We start from the raw sequence: 19,471 nt of genomic DNA on the forward strand, positions 1-19,471 counted from the left end.
CTCCACAACAACAGAAGCCACCGCAATGAGAAGCCCGCGCACCACAACAAAGAGTAGCCCCCACTCACCGCAACTAGAGAAAGCACACACAAGACCCAATGCAGCCAAAAATGAATAAATAAAATTATAAATAAACAAAAAAATAATCGACAAAAAACCTGGAACTAATAAGCAATTATAGCAAGGTTGTAGGACACAAGGTTAATATACAAAATCACTTTCCTATATACCAACAATAAACAAGTAGAATTTGAAATTAATACCACAATACCATTTATATTAGCACCCCCCAAAATGAAATACTTAGGTATAAATGTAACCAAATTTGTACACCATCTATGTGAGGGAAACTACAAAACTTTGATGAATAAAATCAAGGAAGAACTAAATAAATGGAGAGATAGCACATGTTCATGGATAGGAAGACTCACTATTGTGAAGATGTCAGTTCTTCTCAGCTTGATCTACAGATTCAGGGGAATCCCAATCAAAATCCCAGCAAGTTATTTTGTGGATATTGTCAAACTAATTCTAAAGTTTCTGTGAGAAGACAAAAGACCCAGAATAGCCAACACATTATTGAAAGAGAAGAACAAAGTTGGAGGACTAACACTACCTGACTTCATGACTTAGTATAAAATGGCAGTCATCAAGAGAGTGTGGTGTTGGCAAGAGAATAGGCAAATAGATCAATGGAACAGAATAGAGAGCCCAGAAATAGACCCACATAAATACAGTCAACTGATCTTTGCCACGAGAGCAAAGGCCATACAATGGAGCAAAGAGAGTCTCTTCAACAAATGGTGCTGGAACAAGTGGACATCCACAAACAAAAATTTGACTCTAGACATAGACCTTACACTCTTCACAAAAATTAACTCAAGGTGGATCACAGACCTAAATGTAAAATGCAAAACTATAAAACTCCTAGAAGGTTAACACAGGAGAAAACCCATATGACCTTGGGTGTGGTGATATAACACCAGAGGCATGATCCATGAAATAAATGATAAGTTGGACTTCATTAAAATTAAAAACTCTGCTCAGTGAAAGACAATGTCAAGAGAATGAGAAAACAAATCACAGACTGGGAGGAAATATTTGCAAAAGACACATCTGATAAAAGATTGATGTCTAAAGTATACAAAGATCTCTTAAGACTCAACAATAAGAAAACAAACAACCCTATTAAAAAATAGCCAAAGACCGTAACAGACACTCTACCAAAGAAGATATACAGATGGCAAATAAGCACGTGAAAAGATGCTCCACATGGTATGTGACCAGGGAAATAGAAGTTAAAACAACAAAGAGATACCGCTACACACCTACTGTAGTAGCCCAAATCCAGAATACTGACAACACCAAGTGCTGATGAGGATGTGGAGCAACAGGAACTCTCGTACGTTGTTGGCGAGGACAGCTTGGCAGTTTCTACAAAACTAAATATACTCTTACTATACAATTCAGCAATCACCCTCCTTGGTATTTACCCAAAGGAGCTGAAAACTTACAGCCACACAAAAACCTGCACATGGATGTTTATTCATAATTGCCAAAGCTTGGAAGCAAGCAAGATGTCCTTCAGTCGTTGAATGGATAAATAAACAGTGGTGCATCCAGATAACAGACTATTAGCACTAAAAGAAATGCACTATCAAGCTGTGAAAACACATGAAGGAAACTTCGGTGCCTAATAAAAGAAGCCAGTCTGGAAAGACTGTGTACTGCATGATTCCAACTAGATGACATTCTGGAAAAGGCAAAACTATGGAGACAGTGAAAAGATCAGTGGTTGCCAGGGGCTGGGGGAAGAGAGAGATGAATAGGTAGAGCACAGAGGATTTTTAGGGCAGTGAAACTACTCTGTACGATACTATAATTGTGAATACATGTAATTACACATTTGTTCAGACCAGTAGAACATACACCAAGTGTGAATCCTAATGTAAACGATGGACTTAGGATGATTATAATACGTCAGTGTAGGTCTATCCATTGTAACAAATGTGCCACTCTGGTGGGGATGTTGGTAATGGGAGAGGCTATACATGAGTAGGGGCAGGAGGTATATGGGAGATCTCTGAACCTTCTACTCAAGTTTGCTAGGAAACTGAAACTGCTCTAAGAAATCAAGTCTATTAAAAATGCACCCATGGGCTTCCCTGGTGGTGCAGTGGTTGAGAGTCTGCCTGCCAGTGTGGGGGACACGGGTTCGAGCCCTGGTCTGGGAGGATCCCACATGCCGCGGAGCGGCCGGGCCCGTGAGGCATGGCTGCTGAGCCTGCGCGTCCGGAGCCTGTGCTCCGCAACGGGAGAGGCCGCGATAGTGAGAGGCCCGTGCACCGCGATGAAGAGTGGCCCCCACTTGCCGCAACTAGAGAAAGCCCTCGCACAGAAACGAAGACCCAACCCAGCCAAAACTAAAAAATAAATAAATAAATTAAGATGCACCCATTAGTCATAACTCTCCAAGCCTGAGTAATTTACTATAATTTACTTTTTTAAGCTTCATTTTCTGTATGTTTCATTGCTCAAAGGAAGCATTCTTTTCCTTATATCAAAGCAAAACTATTTAGCCAGGTCTGTGAAACACTTTTTAATTTATCATTTTAAGCGTAGTATGTTGAAGAGAAAACATTTCTGGGGGGGAAGAAAAAGTCTGAAAAATGGCAACTAAGACACCAGCTCTGGGCCAGTAAGTGCAGATGGTTCGTTCATGTCCTGCCTGGTACTTTGTGTCATCCTGCACATTAGCTTCGCTCTGTTCAGTTGCCCCTTTTACACGTTTTGACACTTAACACTAAAAGCCAGGAAGCAAGATTTTTTTCATTTTAACTGGAAGTGATTTTAGCTACTTCGGAACAAATGTCCTAAATATAAATATTACCAGCTGGTCTTGTTTCCACGCTAATGGACACAAATGGTTTTCAGTATAAACTCAGAGGTGTACTTTCCCAAAAGCTTTCTTTCAACCAACAGATATGCAAAAGCACAAAATGTAAGTGCTATTTCTTCTAAGTGCTGTGTCTACGTACAATCTAGCGAGAGTGAAATGGCGCAAATGTAAAGAATCAAATAGATTTCCAATGTTATTAAATAAGTCAAGAAACTAGCTGAAAGGTGACGGGTGGGGTGGGGAGTGTGACGGTGACAGAGGAGGGAGGCGTCCTATGAAGCTAGAGTTTTCTGGGAAAATATCTGACATCTAAACAGTCCCAATCTTCCTCTTCCCTCCATAGCGAGACATCACAAGTTCTTCCCTCCATATCTAAAGTGTCTAGGTCATTTGGCGCCTCCAAAGAAACATAAAGGGAAAATATGCTATTGAGCAATCTCTGTAGACTCATCTGCTCATACGTATGTACATGTTGCAATGGTAGCCGTAAAAAGATGTGGTTCCTTTGAAACTCTGTCGTTTCCTGTGCTACATGTCTGGTGATTTCTTTTCGGTGGGTCCAGGACAGGATCGACAGACCTTTTCTGTGAAGAGCCAGGTCGTAAATATCATAGGCGTTGGGAGTCACACGTCTCTAGTGCAACCACTCAACTCTGCCGTTGTATCAGGACACAGCCCTAGACAAGGTGGAAATGAATGGGCCTTGGCTGGGCTCTCGTTTACAAAAACAAGCAGGGGCTGGATATGGCCAGGGCTGTAGTCTGTGCACCTGTGCTCTAGATCAGCAGTTGCCACCTCAAGGTCAAGTCGTGCCTCAGTCGATGTTAGAAGTGATTTCTTATTGACAACGGATAACTTAGAAACTTCAGAATTTTATTTTGTAAGAGAACTAAATGAGAGAGGATTTGAGATGAGCCTAGAGACACCTTACACAGTCGTTCTGATGTACTCTTTGAGCCATACCCCGCCATACCTTGAGAGAAAGGTTTGGTACTCATAGGGAGGTGAGGTTAACACCCCACACTCTGGGGTTAAGGCCCATGAGTTTGAATCCCAGCTCCGTCACTTACGATTTGTTTCCTTGTGCAAGTTATCTCCTAGTGCTTAATTTCTTTCTTTATCTGTGAAATGGGTACATATTAAGATACCTTACCTCATAAAATTGTTTAATGATTAAAGCAGGGAGTACATAATTAGGGCTAGGAATAATGATGGGTACATATTTACATCCACAAGAAATGTTAGTTATTCCTCACCTATCTAAATCCCCTGGAATTCTGAGTCTTACCATTTTTATGAATAAAGTGTTTATCTATGTTTATTAGCACACACTTCCTTGTCCCATTAATATTAACTGGTGGTATGGAAATCAATCAAAATGAAGACTCGTTAGAATAAATAGGTTCACTATTTCTTAAAAATCACAGAATCATATTACTTTTCCTTGTAGCCATTTTCCAAATTGTCTTCATATTGCCACATTAATTAATCATTGCTTGGAACACGTTTTTATGAATTCCATGAGTTCCTCCCAAAAGTTCTATCCTGCTGTGTGCCTTACTCACCACAAAATTGTGTGTGTGTTTTGCGGGGGCGGAGGTGTGTGTGTCAAAATCTGGGTCTAGGAGAGTGTGTGTGTAGCACGTGTCTCATTCGTCATGCATATTACATGCATCGCTCCATCCTCCCCACAGGGCTATTTTTTAAAATTAAAGTATAGTTTCTGTACAATATTATATGTTACAGGTGTACAATATCGTGGTTCACAATTTTAAAGGTTATACTCCATTTATAGTTAATTATAAAATATTGGCTATATTCCCCATGTTGTATAATATAGCCTTGTAGCTTATTTTATACCTAATAGTTTGTACCTCTTACTCCCCTGCCCCTGTGTTGCCCCTCCCCCATTCCCTCTCCCCACTGGTAACTGCTAGTTTATTCTCTACATCTCCCACAGGACTCTTTTTATCTCCACTTTACAGAGCAGGTAACTGAGGCTTAGAATGGTTAGCTACTCACATGGCTAGTTGTGGGCTTAGCTGGAATTCAAAGCCAGGTGGTAGGATCACAGAAACTGCCCTGCAACCTCTGTGCTGTAACACCGCATCCCATTTGAAGGAAACAGCTGCAAATGAGCAGATGAGACCCACTTATCGCACCGTCCCAAAGACTGTGGTCAGATGAGACCCACTTATCACACCGTCCCAAAGACTGTGGTCGCTTAACTGCGCTACGGTTAGAAATATTCCCCATCACATCCAGGGCAGGAATCATAGAAAATGGCATCTGGATCAAGCCTGTGCAAGTGAAAAACAATTTTAAGTTACGGGCGTACAAATTAGGGAATTTAATTCTTAATGGGTAGAATTATTTGATTTTATTTCTGCTGCCCCTGAAAGAGAAGGGGAAAGGATCAGAATCTATGCTTGGTGTCAGAGAAATCTGGCAGGGTCAGTAAATAGAGGAATAGATAGGCAGTGCACCTTTCACGTGGCAGTATGGTGGGATGTGAGAAGGGAGGAATGGAGACAGGAGCAAGAGGCAAAGGTGCATGGCACATGCATAGTGGAATTTGGAGACAAGTAATGCCTTATGGGAAAAGTGCAAGGAATTTGCCACCCCTGATGATTTCCTTAATTCCAGGTCATTAGTGGTTCTCATCCTGGACTGCATATTAGAATCCCCTGGAGAACTTTGTAAACCTGCCAGTGCCTAAGCCCCAGCCCTGAAGAGTCTTACTGGTTTGGTCTGTATCTGCACTGTCCAGTACAATAGCCAGTAGCCACAGTGGCTACTTACATTTAAATCAATGAAGATCAAATAAAATTAAAAATTCAATGACTCTGTTTCGCTAGCCCCATCTCAAGTGCTCATTAGCATGGGTGGCTGGTGGGCAGCATATCAGACTGTACAAAAATTTCCATAATCGCAGAAAGGTCTATTGGACCTCGTTGGTCTGGAGGCGGTCGCGGGCATGAGTAGTTTTGAAAACCGCGCCAAGTAATTCTTTTCTCTTTTTAATTGAGGCATGCACTGAGTAATTCTAATGCACAACCAGGATAGAGAACGGCTGGTCCTTGTAGAGTTTGTTCTAAAATTTATCACCACCTGCATCTGAACTGATTCTGCTTTTGAAGCAACTATTCCAAGGATATTATTAAAACTAGACTTTTTTCCTGCAGTCAAGTAACGTAGAGGCATATACTTTTATTTAAAACAGCTTGCTTGTTCATATGCTATACGAGTAAAGATTTAGGTGAGTTAACTGCCAACCTTCAATTGAAAATGTGTAAGTTGCCTTTTCCCACTTAGGTTGAAGTATTACAACAACTCATGCCGATTTTGAACTACCTGTTGAAGGAGTTTAATAAGATAAATTATCTTAAACTGAAGCTGAAAGTTTTATCGTCAACATCTCACATCTTGGGCAATAGATTAGAGGTGACTGATGTTTATGCATTTGGTGGTACTCCAAATTAATTAGTTAAGGTAATAAGTGGATTAAGTCTAATGTAAGTTTTAGGAAGTTGTTTTCCTTTCCTATTAGAGAGGAACCTCAATGAGAGGAGACTTTTGCAAACTGTTAAGTGCAATTGATGAAACAAAACGTTGTCAAATGTAGCATTGAAATGAGAAAGTGGAAGGGAATTCACTTTGGTGGTTTTTGTTATTGTTGCCTATTTTGTTTTGCCTAAGAGTTTTCAGCACAGATTTTTCCATCTTCTAAATATGATATTCATCTTTCCTTACGGTTTGCTTTACTTCCTGCTTATTTGTAAATATCTAATTTGGGGTTGAGTTCTCCAGTTTGGGGTAACATTTCTTCAGTATCCCTGTATCTTTTAGATAATCTTGTTCCAAAATCCATTTCTTATTTAATGAGCAGTGAATCTGCTCATATCTGAATAAATTACCTGCTCTTCAGAGAGTTTACCTGACATCTTACCCATAATGAGCGTCCTCTCATCTGAGTGTCCTTCTTGGGTGGAACCTGCAGCGTCCATCCTTATAGCAGCTTTCCTGGCAATGTGGGTGGAAGAGCAGCCTACACAAGAAGTGCTACCCTCTGCATCATATTGAAACCAGTGATGTCACACCCATACATCTCTATGAGAATCAGAAGAAAATGATCTTTTGTAGGTCTACCCTCCCCAACACATAAAATGAGATACGAACATCTCACTATACCCCTGAAGGTATTTCTCCAAGTATAATACTGGATCTGACTCCCTGGGGATCCAGATTTATTGGACAAACTGAGGGACTGTCCTAAAGAAAAGCATCCCTGTAGACCTCAATGTTTACTTCCTCTTGCTCTCCCCTTCCCATCTGTTCTGCACCACTCTGCATCATTCATCTTTCCTAAAACACCCCTTTCATTGTGTCACACCTCTACCCCAAAACTTAGCATGCATATTCCTACTTGTAAAGGGTATGACACTTGGGAGGTTTCCTAAAATGACTATTTCTCTTTCTTTCAAACAGACACCAGTGCCCTGACCCTTACTCCCGGAGGTGATTGCCCATCAGCTTTCTGTTTGTTTCCTCCCGCTTCCCTGCCTCTATTTGTGCACATCTCTGTGCCTCTGTTCCGTAAAGGCTTTGGGGACTCAGCTGCCCTCCGTGCGTTTACCAGATTTCTCCCAGTTTCAGAGAGGCCTTCCAGTTCTCGTTGGGTGTGCTCTGTGTCCTACTTACTTTGCACACATGTCTTCCAAGGGACTCATTGAAGAAAATGTCATTGGCATGCTGTGATACAGCCTAAGGGTTAAACCTATTGCATTTGGAAACAGTTTCCAGTTACCTAATACTTGGCTTTGATGGTAGATATTTAGATCTAAAGGATCTAAAAGTTACTCTCTCTGCAAGTGGGTTACAGTAGTAGCAGGAGGATACTAGAACTTAGACCAAAGTCAAGTGCTGGAGGCGGGGAGAGGCCAGATAGCTATGGTTAGGGAAGCAAATGACAGCCGGGAAGAGAATACAGAATCGTCCTTCTGTGCTTTTACTTGTCACCTCACCTCTGAAAGTTCTGAACAATACAAAAGTAGAGTCTGACAGTTAAACTAAAAGATCAGATTTTCACTGCAGTCTGTACGGTATCAGAAGGATTGAAATGTCCTTAACAATTTTTTCACTTTTTTTATGTACAATCAGAAAAAATAGCAACACCTCAAGTGCCAATTCTATGGTACCGGTCAAAAGAGGGTAATTGGACCAACAAAAGGTTTCTCAGTAATAAATGTGATGTAGATGAAATTTCACTATGCCATTTTATCAGATTAAGTCATAATTCTGAAAGAGAAAAGCATCACCTATTTCTAAATATTGACTATATATTATTTAAAACCTGGAGGATGTCATTAAACATATATTTATCCTCTTGTTCCTAAAAGACTTTCTACGTGTTCCGAAAAATGACCTGTAAAGAATAGTTTTTATTTTATCTTCTGGTTGAGCAGCCCCTCTCTTTCCACGTGAAAACGTAGGAAGTGAAGGAATGACCTGCCGTGTCGTTCAGTGGGGAGAAGTACACGAGAGGTTCCAGGGGTAGGACTCCAGATTCAGATTGTTTAGAACTGCGATCTGTGTGTACAAAAGAAGTTAAGGGAGGTGAGGTTGACCGCCATATCCCATACATCCCCAAATCTCACCATACAGTTTGTTACTCACTCCTATTTTCGTAGTGTCTACGATTGGTGGGACAGCTGTGTTCCAAACAAGGATTCAAGGACCCAGGCTGTTTCATCCTGTGGCTCCACTGTCTTCAACACAAGAAGATGTTGATTTGGTTATTCACTGCCTCGTAACAAACCACCCCAACCTTGGTGACTGAAAACAACCACCCTTCTATTTGCTAACGGTTCTGCAGTCTGACCTGGGCTCAGCTGGACACTTCTGCTGGCCTTGACAGTGGTCGCTTATAAGGCTTCACTCAACTGGGAAGTTGTCTGGGAGCTGAGACGTTGGGACAGCTAAGCTCTTCTCACTCTCCACGTGGCCTCTCCACGTGGTCTCTCCAGTACAGTAGCCACAGTTATGACGCGGTGGTTCAAGGGTCCCAAGAATGGAAAAGCAGAAATTGTCAGGCCTTCTTAAGCCTTAGGTCCAGAATTATCTCACCATCGTTTCTGCCAGATTTGATTGGCTAAAGCAGATCACAGAGCCAGTCAGGATTGAAGAGCAGGGGACACTAGGGCATGAATATTGACAGGTGTGGTCCATGCCTGGGACCACCACATGTGGCTCTGAGAGGTGTTGTCTTCAGGTTTTTATCAATTTCATGTGAGATATTATATTAAATAACTTTAATTGAGGGTTTAAATTCCATAAATGAGTATCCAGATTACATGAACCATATTGATTATCTGCTGGAATGATGACTCTTTTCAGCATCTGAGTTTTGAGGATAGTGGAGGCGAAGGTATATCCCGTAACAGGTAAATTTTTCCTCTGAATTTCTCTTTAAGGGTAATTGTTCTAGTAAAGAAAACCATCTGACGTATTTTATTGGTTTTAAATTCTTTCCTCTTACTAAATACCAGCAGCAACAGAAGCTATGTGTGGCTTACATCAAGAGATGATTAACCTCACAGAATCCTAGTAAAAAAATGTACCGAGTCCATAAATTTTGAGTCAGTAAGGTCTTCCATGAAATCATTTCTCAGTTTGTCAATTATAATCACAGTGATTCTTTTGTTGGAATTCACTTGAGACCACAAGAGGAGTATAACTTCATATTGAAGTCAGTTTGAGTCCTTTTGAGTTAGTTTTGGTTCAGCGCCATGTGGAATACGTGGAGATCAAGGTAGTCAGTGGTCAGGATATGTTTTAAATCTTCCCTTTTCTCTCTGCTCTTCATGGCTATCTCTCCGCCACCTCCACCGGCAACCTGCACCCTCTTAAACATGGCCACGTGGTTACACCCACTCCTCCGTACCCTCTGTTCAGGAAATGAACAATTCCTCAAGGACTATTGTTCCACAAAGCGCGTAAGATTCAGAGCATGTGTTGTACTTGAGAATAAAGGAGAATGAAACCGTTTTGTTTTTTAATGGTTTTTTTCTAGTGTTAGAAAAAGGAAGAAGGCAGTGTTTTTAAAATGTAATTTAAGAATTGAGAATTTATCCTAAACAAAGAAAGCACCCTATGTGCCTTACCATGCTCTCAGGGGTTTTACCCAAGGCTTCCGTCATTCTTTGGTTGATTCCTAATAAGGACAGTTTGCACAGTTACAATCCAATTACCATTCGTAGATCCCTGTGGAAAAGGGGATTTTTTTTTAAGAGGAATCCTTTCCTAACTCCAGAATATCTCTTCAATATAGTCCTATGAAAATAAAAAGCAGGAAATCCAGTTTCAATTTCTCTGCCTTCTTTTTGTCCCTCCCCCTTAGCACTGCCTTTCTCTCTCTCTCTCACACACACATACACACACACACACACACACACGCACACACACACTCTCTCTCTCTCTCTCTCTCTCTCTCTCTCTCTCTCTCTCTCTCTCTCTCTCTCTCTCTCTCACACACACACACACACTCACTCACTCAGCGGCACAGCCTGCCTCTGTTCTGAAGGGACAGGAACTTCTCAATGGTCCGATGAAAAGATTGCATTTTTTTGGCCCCAAGACTCATGGTAGCGGAGGTCTCTGGCAACAAAAGGTATCCTGGGAGTCACAGCTATGCCAGCTGGGCCATTTCTCAGACACTCGTTGCAATCTGCCATTTCAGGATGCATTTTTCACCAAAAAAAATAATTTTTTTCAAGCAGACTCAAGTTCCTACTACAAGCTTAGTTCAGTGAAATTAGAGAGGCCAGCAGAGACACAGCTGAATGTAATTCATGGGTAAGCAATAGAAATATCTATACTTCTATTTCTTTTCCAGATTACTGTGATAAAATGTTGTGATTGTTCCACATTTGTCTTGTGATGTGGGAAGAAAAGTGGATTGATCAGTGTCTGAGATGTGTGACAGCTAAGTACGGTCCGTGCCAATAGAGATTTATGAGAACGTTATTTTTAGGCTGAATGATAATGTCAGAGCAGCTTGAAATGAGCAACCTGGACCCGGAAGCAGCATGCCGTGATGAAATGGAACTGGGCTGATTTCTCCGAAGATTCAGTGCAGGCTGTTTTTCAGGTCTGAAAGGGTAAAGCGGCTTATCTTCCCCTCTAGACTTCTTGAACTTGGGGCAACATTTTAGTTGCCGTGGCTCTGATAAATATGGGCTTCGGAGAACAGCTCAGATATTAGATAAGGCTAATCATAAACCGGATTTTTAAATCATCTGGTTTACCCTATTATAAGGTTATGTCTCAGAATGAAAAGACTCGGTGGCGGGAGAAGACAGAATGTGACCCTTAGCACCCGGATCGCACTCTGCTACTGCAGAGTCACCTAGCTTCTTTGGATTTTGCTTTGCTCCTTTGTAAAGGTAGGGGTTGGACTGACTTCTCAGGAGAAGTGGTGAAATACCTGTGATAGTTGCCGTCTGGATTTTGGAACCTGCAGCCACGCTTCAGATTCTAACTCTGCCGTTTACTAGGTGTGTGATCTTGTCAAGTCACTCAAGATTTCCTCATCTGAAATATGGGGGTAATAATGGTAGCATAGCCCTTAGAGTTGCTGCAAGAATTACATGAGCTAATATAAATAAAGGACCTAGAACAGTAGCTAGCAGAGTAGTTAGCAATTATCTCCAAGGTCCAGTCCGTCTCTGGAGGTCTGTCGTTCTGATTTCAGTGACCTGAGTTTAATTATAGAAAGGCAAGCAAAACTATCAGCTGCTAGAGCTGTCATTGAGAAGTTTCTAATTCTTGTAAGTGTTTCCAGTTTCCACACTGTTGGGATCTGTGCAGAGGCTCGTTTACCCCTTCCCCATTCCAAGAGTCAAGTGAAGCTTAAAACTCAAAGTTAAATTGGTGGCTGGTAGACAAGTCCACGATTCAACTAGGGATACACAGAAATGAAATTTGCCTTTTGTTCTGACGTTTTTGCCTTTGGGAACTTTGAATATGTGGCTCTTTTCCCCTCTATGCCAACCATCGGAAAGGTTCTTTCCACTGGAAACAAGATGTGTGTGACGAGTGATGTTTGGGGTTTTTTGGTGTTGCTTTTTGTTTTTTGAGTGGTGGTAGCACAGCACTGGGTTTGACAATGTTCGTTTCTACTTTGGTTTATCAGTAATCCACATGAATAGGCCATTTGCAGATAACCACTTTTATTGCACCCTAGCTTTTACATACTTTACAGAATCCCCAAGTCTTACTGTGTCATGTGATCTCTTTACAGGTTCTTTGGGACGTTGCCCAGAGAAACAAAATCTTACGAGAGGAGGAAAATGTTGATCCCAAAGACAAGTCCTCATCATAGATGTGCCTTTACTTTTAGTCTAGTACAGGGGTCAGCAAACTTTTTCTATAAAGAGCCAGAGAGTAAATATTTTCACCTTTGCAGGCCAGACAGTCTCTGTTACAACCACTCAACTCCTCCATTGTAGCGTGAAAGCAGTCATAGACAATACCTAAAGAAATGTTTGTGGCAATATGCCAATGAAACTTTATTGACAAAAACAATCAGTAGATGGGATTTGGCTCACAGGCAGTAGTTTGCCGAGCCCTGGCTTGTCATCATCCCCATTTCACAGATTAGGAAAACAAAGCATGGGGAGAGAAAATAAGCTTGCTAAAAGCCACATGGCTGGAAAGTGGCAGAACTGGGATTCAAGCCCAGGCAGCCTAGCTTGCCAACCTTTGCTTTTAGTCACTGCCCCAAGCTGCCCCCGTGTCAACTCACCCCTGCCTGGGATGCTCATCTCCTGAAATCTGCCTGTCTCATTACCTCACCTCCATAAGAGTTTGTTCAAATATCACATTGGCAGTAAGGTTGCCCTGGAAACGCTCCCAGCACTCCTGATTCCCCTCACACTCCCCTACCTTCTCTTTTTCTCTAGGCCTTATCACCTTGTAACTTGCTGTGTAATTTACTCATTTATTATGTTTGTTTCTTATCAGTTTCCTCTACTGGCCTAGACACTCCATGAGCGCAGGGCTCTTTGTTTTGTTCACCAATGAATCCACGTACATAGAATAGTGCCTGGCCTATAGAAGGTGCCGATTAAATATTTGTTGAATGAGTGAGGCGCATTTTCCCACCATGTTACTGTAACATTTTGGTACCCCTTATGTAGCAATCGATAGCGAATATACCAAGGCAAAAGGTTAAAATGGACTGCTATACCAACCAAACGTTCAGACTTTTCTAAAATTTCTGCTTTTAAAAAAAGGACCAGAATAGATAAAGAAAACAAAAATTATATACAATATAGAAGTATTAAATCTTCCTAAAGATCTGTTGAGAAGAAGTGCTCGAAGAATCAAGAGAAGAATTAGCAAATGTTATTTTGTTGAGTTCATAAAGGAATAACCTCTTTTTAAGAGTCCAAACAGGGGTGTGACAGCTATGCAGATACCCTCGGCTTTGCCCAGAAGCTCATGAGGAAAGGAGTTCCTTGTCATTGGAGATGTGTTTATTTTGGAATTATAAAGAACTAGGCAGCCCTTTTCAGAAATGTTGGTTGTGAGCCTGGTATTTAAACTTAGGCCGTGCTTCAGCAGTTATTAATTATTAATAAATGACAGCTGGCCACAGTAGAAGACAAAAGAAATTCAGCCCCTGGCATGGTTTATGTAAGTGGCCTGCCATTGTTCAGACCTTAACTTACTGATCTGGTCTTTGCTTCTGCTTCTCACCTATATGGAGCCACAATCCAGCTGGCTGGCTTGTAGACACGTAGAAAAGGCATCTTACGCATAGTAGAACCATTTATTCATGAATTCAACACACATTTCTTAAGAGTTTTTGGTGTCACTAAAACTGCCAGGCTTAAAAAGGGGACGCAAATTTAGAGGAATGATGATTAAAATTAATGATAACTTTACCACACATTCAGGGCTTGCTGGGAGCTAATAAGTACTCGGCAAGAAATTCACTTGCATTGACTCATACCATCACTACAAACCTGGGAGTTAAGTCTTTTTCTTTGCTCCATCTTATTGGTGAGAAAACTGAGGCTTGGAGATGTTCTGAATCTTGCCGAAGAGCTCGTAGCTGTTTGAATCCAAGTCCTTACTACCACACCAGTGGGCCTCAATCTTTATTGTGCAAAGATAAGAATCCCCCGAGGATTCTGGTTTATGATGAAGGTACTTGGGCCCCATCCCTTGTGACCCTAGTTCCCTAAATCTGCCTTAGAGCCCAGAAACCTGCACGTTTACAAGAATTGTCTGCAGGCCATATTGTGAGCAGTCTCGCGTCACTTCTTGGGGGCTCACTGGGCCTTGGGAAGTTTATAGTTGGATGAGGTTAAAGAGCTGCTGCAATTAGAGATTTGTTTCAAGGCCATAATAAAACAATGTGGTATAGACCAAAACCAAAAGTATTTCAATCAAGTTTATTTCATGGGAAGAATCAAGTCTGTTTGTAAAGATGCAGTTGAGCTCAAAAGAATGACCTTTCTGAATAAACCCCAGATATTAGATGGTTGGTTTTTCAGTTTGCCTTTTGCTTGTTTTTTTTCCTAAACGTGGAGACATATACTTCTGGCAGGAAGGGAATCTCTTTAGTTAATGCTTTCGGTGAGTTGTTCTCCAGTTAATCGAGATTCTGTTGTATTGAGGCTGTTTTTGCGTGCCTCTTTTAAACTGGTTTGTGTTGTTTGTGCTTCTTAATGCTAGTTCTAAATAGCTTCTATGATCCTGCTTACTGATTTCCATAATATACAGAATAATACATGGATAATATACATAATCATGCATAGATGCGTAAGAGTATATCGTGCATGGTGCATGCCTTTGATGATAAACAAAACTCATGAGTGTTAATGTCTTCTGACACCATCATTTTGAGGACATTGTGTGTAATTTGGGCCTAACAGCAGACCCAGCTTACGCTATGCCAGGTTTTCTCGATCTCTGCATGGTGGACATTTGGAGACAGGTCGTTCTTTATTGCAGGCACAGGGGGCTGTCCTGTGTACTGTAGGATGTTGAGCAGATCCCTGATGTCTACTCACTAGTTGCCAGTAGGAAACCCCACCCTAGAGTCATGATAGCCAAAAATGTTTCCAGACATTGCCAAATGTCCCCTGAGAGGGCAAACTCACCCCCAAGAACCACTGTGGTATATCCTTTTGTATCGTATTGTTACCTTTTGTTAATGCTGTCCCATAGTACCCGAAAATAAAAAGGGTATTTTTATAACTATCAAGGGCTTTTGTCTATCCAGAAACATTTGGGTCACTTTCAACCTCACATTTATGAAATTGAAACAAATTAGAAATCATCCACTTTCAACCTAAAAAAAAAAAGTCCTATGACAGCCACTCAAAAACTGGATCCAGAGAGCCTGAAAATGAGTCATCCGTTTATGAGATAAACAGTCACCAAAGAAAAATCTGGACTGGAATGTGCCTTTGAGAATTGAGGAACCACCAGAAACACATCCTAGGCTGTGCTGGTGGGCTTTGGCACGCGTCTGGCGGCTTGTTTATTACTTCATGGCCCACGTGATGAGGGTCACAGGGCAACTTGACCCTTATGTTTGTGTCTTCCTGCTCGTAAGACATCTGACATATGAGCGTGAGTGTCACAGATTCATTATTCCTCAGGTCCGATATTTTTACACTTATTTTCTGCCCTCATATACCGGCATTTCGGGGCTCAACAACAGGCTCTGTTTCAAAAGACTGTTTCTTAGCAGTTTATTCAAATCCAGAAGACATCTTCCCTCATAGATACGATATTACCTGAGTTGGTTAGTTTCCAGTTTCTTATTGAACTCATGATGCATGTGATTCATGTAGTCCCTAGACTGACAAATATTTATTGCTTGTGAATTATTTATTCTTCAGTGATAATTAATTGCCAGGTAGTATCTTGGATACTGGGAACACCCAGGTCAGTCAAGCAGACGAGCTTCTTGCCCTCATGAATCTAGCTGATGTATGTCGCTCGCGATGCAGAGCGCTAGGGACTGGGTCTCTGCCGCATGGTAGTAGATGCTAAATAAGCATGTGTAGCGTCCTAAATGATCCCAATCTCTTTATATCAAGGGTTGGCAGACTGCAGCCAGTGGGCCAGATCCAGCCTGCTGCCTGTTTTTGTATGACCTACGTGCCTAGAATGGTCATTACATTCTTAAATGGTTGAAAAAAATCAAAAGAATAATATTTTGTGACTTGAAAATTAGATGAGATTAGAATTTTAGTGTCTGTGAGTAAAATTTTATTGGAACTTTTGTTTACACGTGGTTTATGGCTGCCTTTGTGCTACATTGGCAGAACTGGGTAGCTGTGACAAAGACTCTATGAACCACAAGCCTGAAATATTTACTATGTGTAACTTTCTAAAATTCTATTTAGTGGGGAAAGTGCTTTCGAAATTCCAGTCTTGGAACCTCTCCAGTTCAAATCATTGGTGGTGGTACCTGTAGTATGAAGCAGCACTGTAGCACCAGGAAAGAGGGCGATAAAAATCTGATGGGAGGTCAACACCTACTTTCTTAAGTGTCTGGGAGCTTATCCTCATCTGAACTCAATCCCCTTGACCTTCACCAACCTTCTCTTCTAATGCTCCCTCCTACTGCTTCTCTGTTACATTTCCTATTGCTGATGTAACAAATTACCATAAGCTTAAAACATGAGAAATTTAATGTCTTACGGTTCTGGAGGTCAGTGTCACTCAGCTGAAATCAAAGGCTGCATCCTCTGGAGACTCTGGGGGGAATGTGTGCCTTGTCTTTTCCAGCTTTTGCAAAAGCTGCCTGCATTTCTTGGCTTATGGCTCCTTCCGCTGTCAGCCTAGTATCCTCAAATCCCTCTCTCTCTCTCTCTCTCTCTCTCTCTCTCACTCACACACACACACACACACACACACACACACACACACACACACACACACACACACACACACACACACACACACACACACACACACACACACACACAGCCACCTCTGCCTCTCTCTGGTAAGGACTCTTATGATTAGGTTGGACTCATCTGGATAACCCAGAATGACCTCCCTATCTCAGGATCCTTTAACTTAATCCCATCTGCAAAGTTCCTTTTGCCAGGTAAGGTAACATATTCACAGGTTCTAGGAATTAAGACGTGGCCATCTTATCATTCTGTCTGCCACACCTCCTATCCAGTAACTCCATACTATACTTCTCTCTACCTCTGCAGAACAAAACGCAGGCTGAAGGGCATCTCAAGCTTTGTAGCCACCAGCCTGGATATTGTAGTGGCTAAGAGCATAGGCTTTAGAATCTGAGTGTCTGGTTCAAGTCGTTTGTTGTTGTTGTTGTTGTTCAATAAAGGAAAGCAGATGGTGCTTACTCCTGAGTGTCTTAAAGCTCACATTTTGTTTCAAAAAGTAACATCTTGTGGTAAAATTGCATCTTTCTTTGGTGGCGAACTTCTTGAATTTTCTAGGAACAGCAGACTTACTACAACCCAACCTGAATCTGATCAACCCTGGAGCGCAGTGGTTCTCAATCCTGGCTGCATGGGTCAGTCAATCAGGAAACCAAAAAAAAAAAAAAAAAAGCGTGCTCAACTGCAGAGCAGACACCTGCCTCAGAACCTCTGCGAGGTCATTAGTCTAATCTCTTTCTTTCCTCATGTTTGACAATTTTCGTAATATAAAGGCAAACATATTTTACGCACAGAAACACTGTGACCGCTAGGAATTCTAGAAAGAGGCCACTGAGGAGATGTGGAAACCTCATGGATTTGCTCGGCGACTCCCCGCAACTCTGGTCTGTGTGGTTCCCACGGGTGCCGCATCTGGGGACTCCGTCCTCAGCTGTAGCAACCTGAAGGGAGAGGTGAGAAGGCGGAAGAGAAACAGGCTGAGTTTAGATTTTAGACTTCTAGGTACTTCATTGCGAATACTCTGATTTGAACCTTGGGATAATTTGGATAAACCTTGGGTGAATGTTTTGAGAAAGGGCTCTTTAAACAAATTAATTTTAAAAGATGATGTGGACTGAAATTAGGAATGTGGATGCATTCGACCAAGTAACTTATTGTGAGCCAAGACTAAATTATCACGCCTTAAAAAGCAATACAACTGTAGTTTTAAGACACGTTCGCAGAGTTTCCCGGCCATTGTGTTGTGACATTTACTTGACCGTATGTGCAAAATGTCTATATTGCATTAAGGATAAAAATAAAAATGAAGAACGCTGTTCTGTGTCATTTAGGGCAGGCACTGATACCTCTTGACTTTATCGCAAGATACTATGAATGAATATGGTTTTAACCTGTCAGTTAATTGTGTTAATTTGATAATTTCCCAAAAATGGACCTCACGTATTTCCAACTTTAAAAAACATGTTGAAATCGCCTGTGCTTAATCTGAAAAAAAATCATTAAAATTCACAATGGTAGAAATATAGATCGGGAGCGGTGAGAAAATTGGGACACAGGGGAAGATGCAGATTATTTGATGTATTCATGACTGCGGATTGGCAGGTGGCAAAAGACAATGAGATGGTGGAGGGTGGAGGGTGATGAACTGGAGTGGCCCGTCCAGACGTTTCCAGGGCTGTGTGAACACTTCAGGCTTCAGTCATTCACGTTTGCGGTATAAAATGGATTATGAAGCATCTTGGTCCATTACCCATAATCAAAAATGTAACTGATATTTTTAAAGATGCCACACATTTGATAATAGGTAGCTTTGGAGATATCTTTGAAGTCCCTCTTTGTTAATTATTTGATGACCTTCTCTCCCAAGAAAATTGTTTTTTCAGCCATGTGCTAAGGATGGGTTTAAGAACCAGTTGGCTCTCGGGACACTATTACCTCCTTTGTGAAATGACTCTTCCAAAGCCTGATGAATGCAGCTGCCCTGCTTTCAAGAAAGCGCCACACTTTTCTCTTTCTGGGATTTGGCTGTAGCCTTCTCCTGAGCCATCAGCTGCTATAAGAACTAAAGTCTTAGGAGACAACAACTCCATAAATTCAAGTCATTACAAGTAGACCAAGCCTTTTCTCTCTTTTGGCTGATAATTCCAAATTTACCAAAGAATTTAAAAAGTCTACGAAGTGAAGAGCCACGGGCTATGATGTATAATGGACTCAGAGAAATTGAAAGCATCACATCTTCACTTTTTCATTATGCTAAGTGTAGTCATTTGTGAGCAGTTTCCAGAACTATGTATTACTTGATTGCGTTGGAACTGTTTTAGTTGGGAGAAGAAAATGAAGACTCAAGAAAGATGCAAACTGGCCTGATTCTGTTTTGCCAGATTTGGTCATGTGTTTTGTTTCTTTCTTTCTTAGAGATAAAATATCACTTTCAAAATGTCACATTTGAACATCTTTCTTCTCCCTTCTGCCCTTCCTCATCTTGGTGATTTAGTGTACCATCCTCCCAGTTGCTCAAGCCAGCAATGTTTAAGTCATCCTAGATTACTCCTTCCCTACCCTCCACTACATACAATTTGTCCCCAGGCATCTCTGTGGTTCTACGTATCTCCGTATCTGTTCAAATTTG

General features: G+C 41.4%; 1 protein-coding gene across 5 annotated transcripts in view; it reads left to right on the forward strand.

Annotated features, from left to right (window-relative positions):
• Nucleotides 1–19,471, forward strand: part of ARHGAP6 (Rho GTPase activating protein 6) — a 486,163-nt gene that overhangs the window by 375,485 nt on the left and 91,207 nt on the right. The gene's annotated exons all lie outside the window — the stretch shown is intronic.

The sequence above is a fragment of the Lagenorhynchus albirostris genome, chromosome X (assembly GCF_949774975.1).
Source record: "Lagenorhynchus albirostris chromosome X, mLagAlb1.1, whole genome shotgun sequence".
In the NCBI taxonomy this organism is placed as follows: Eukaryota; Metazoa; Chordata; class Mammalia; order Artiodactyla; family Delphinidae; genus Lagenorhynchus; species Lagenorhynchus albirostris.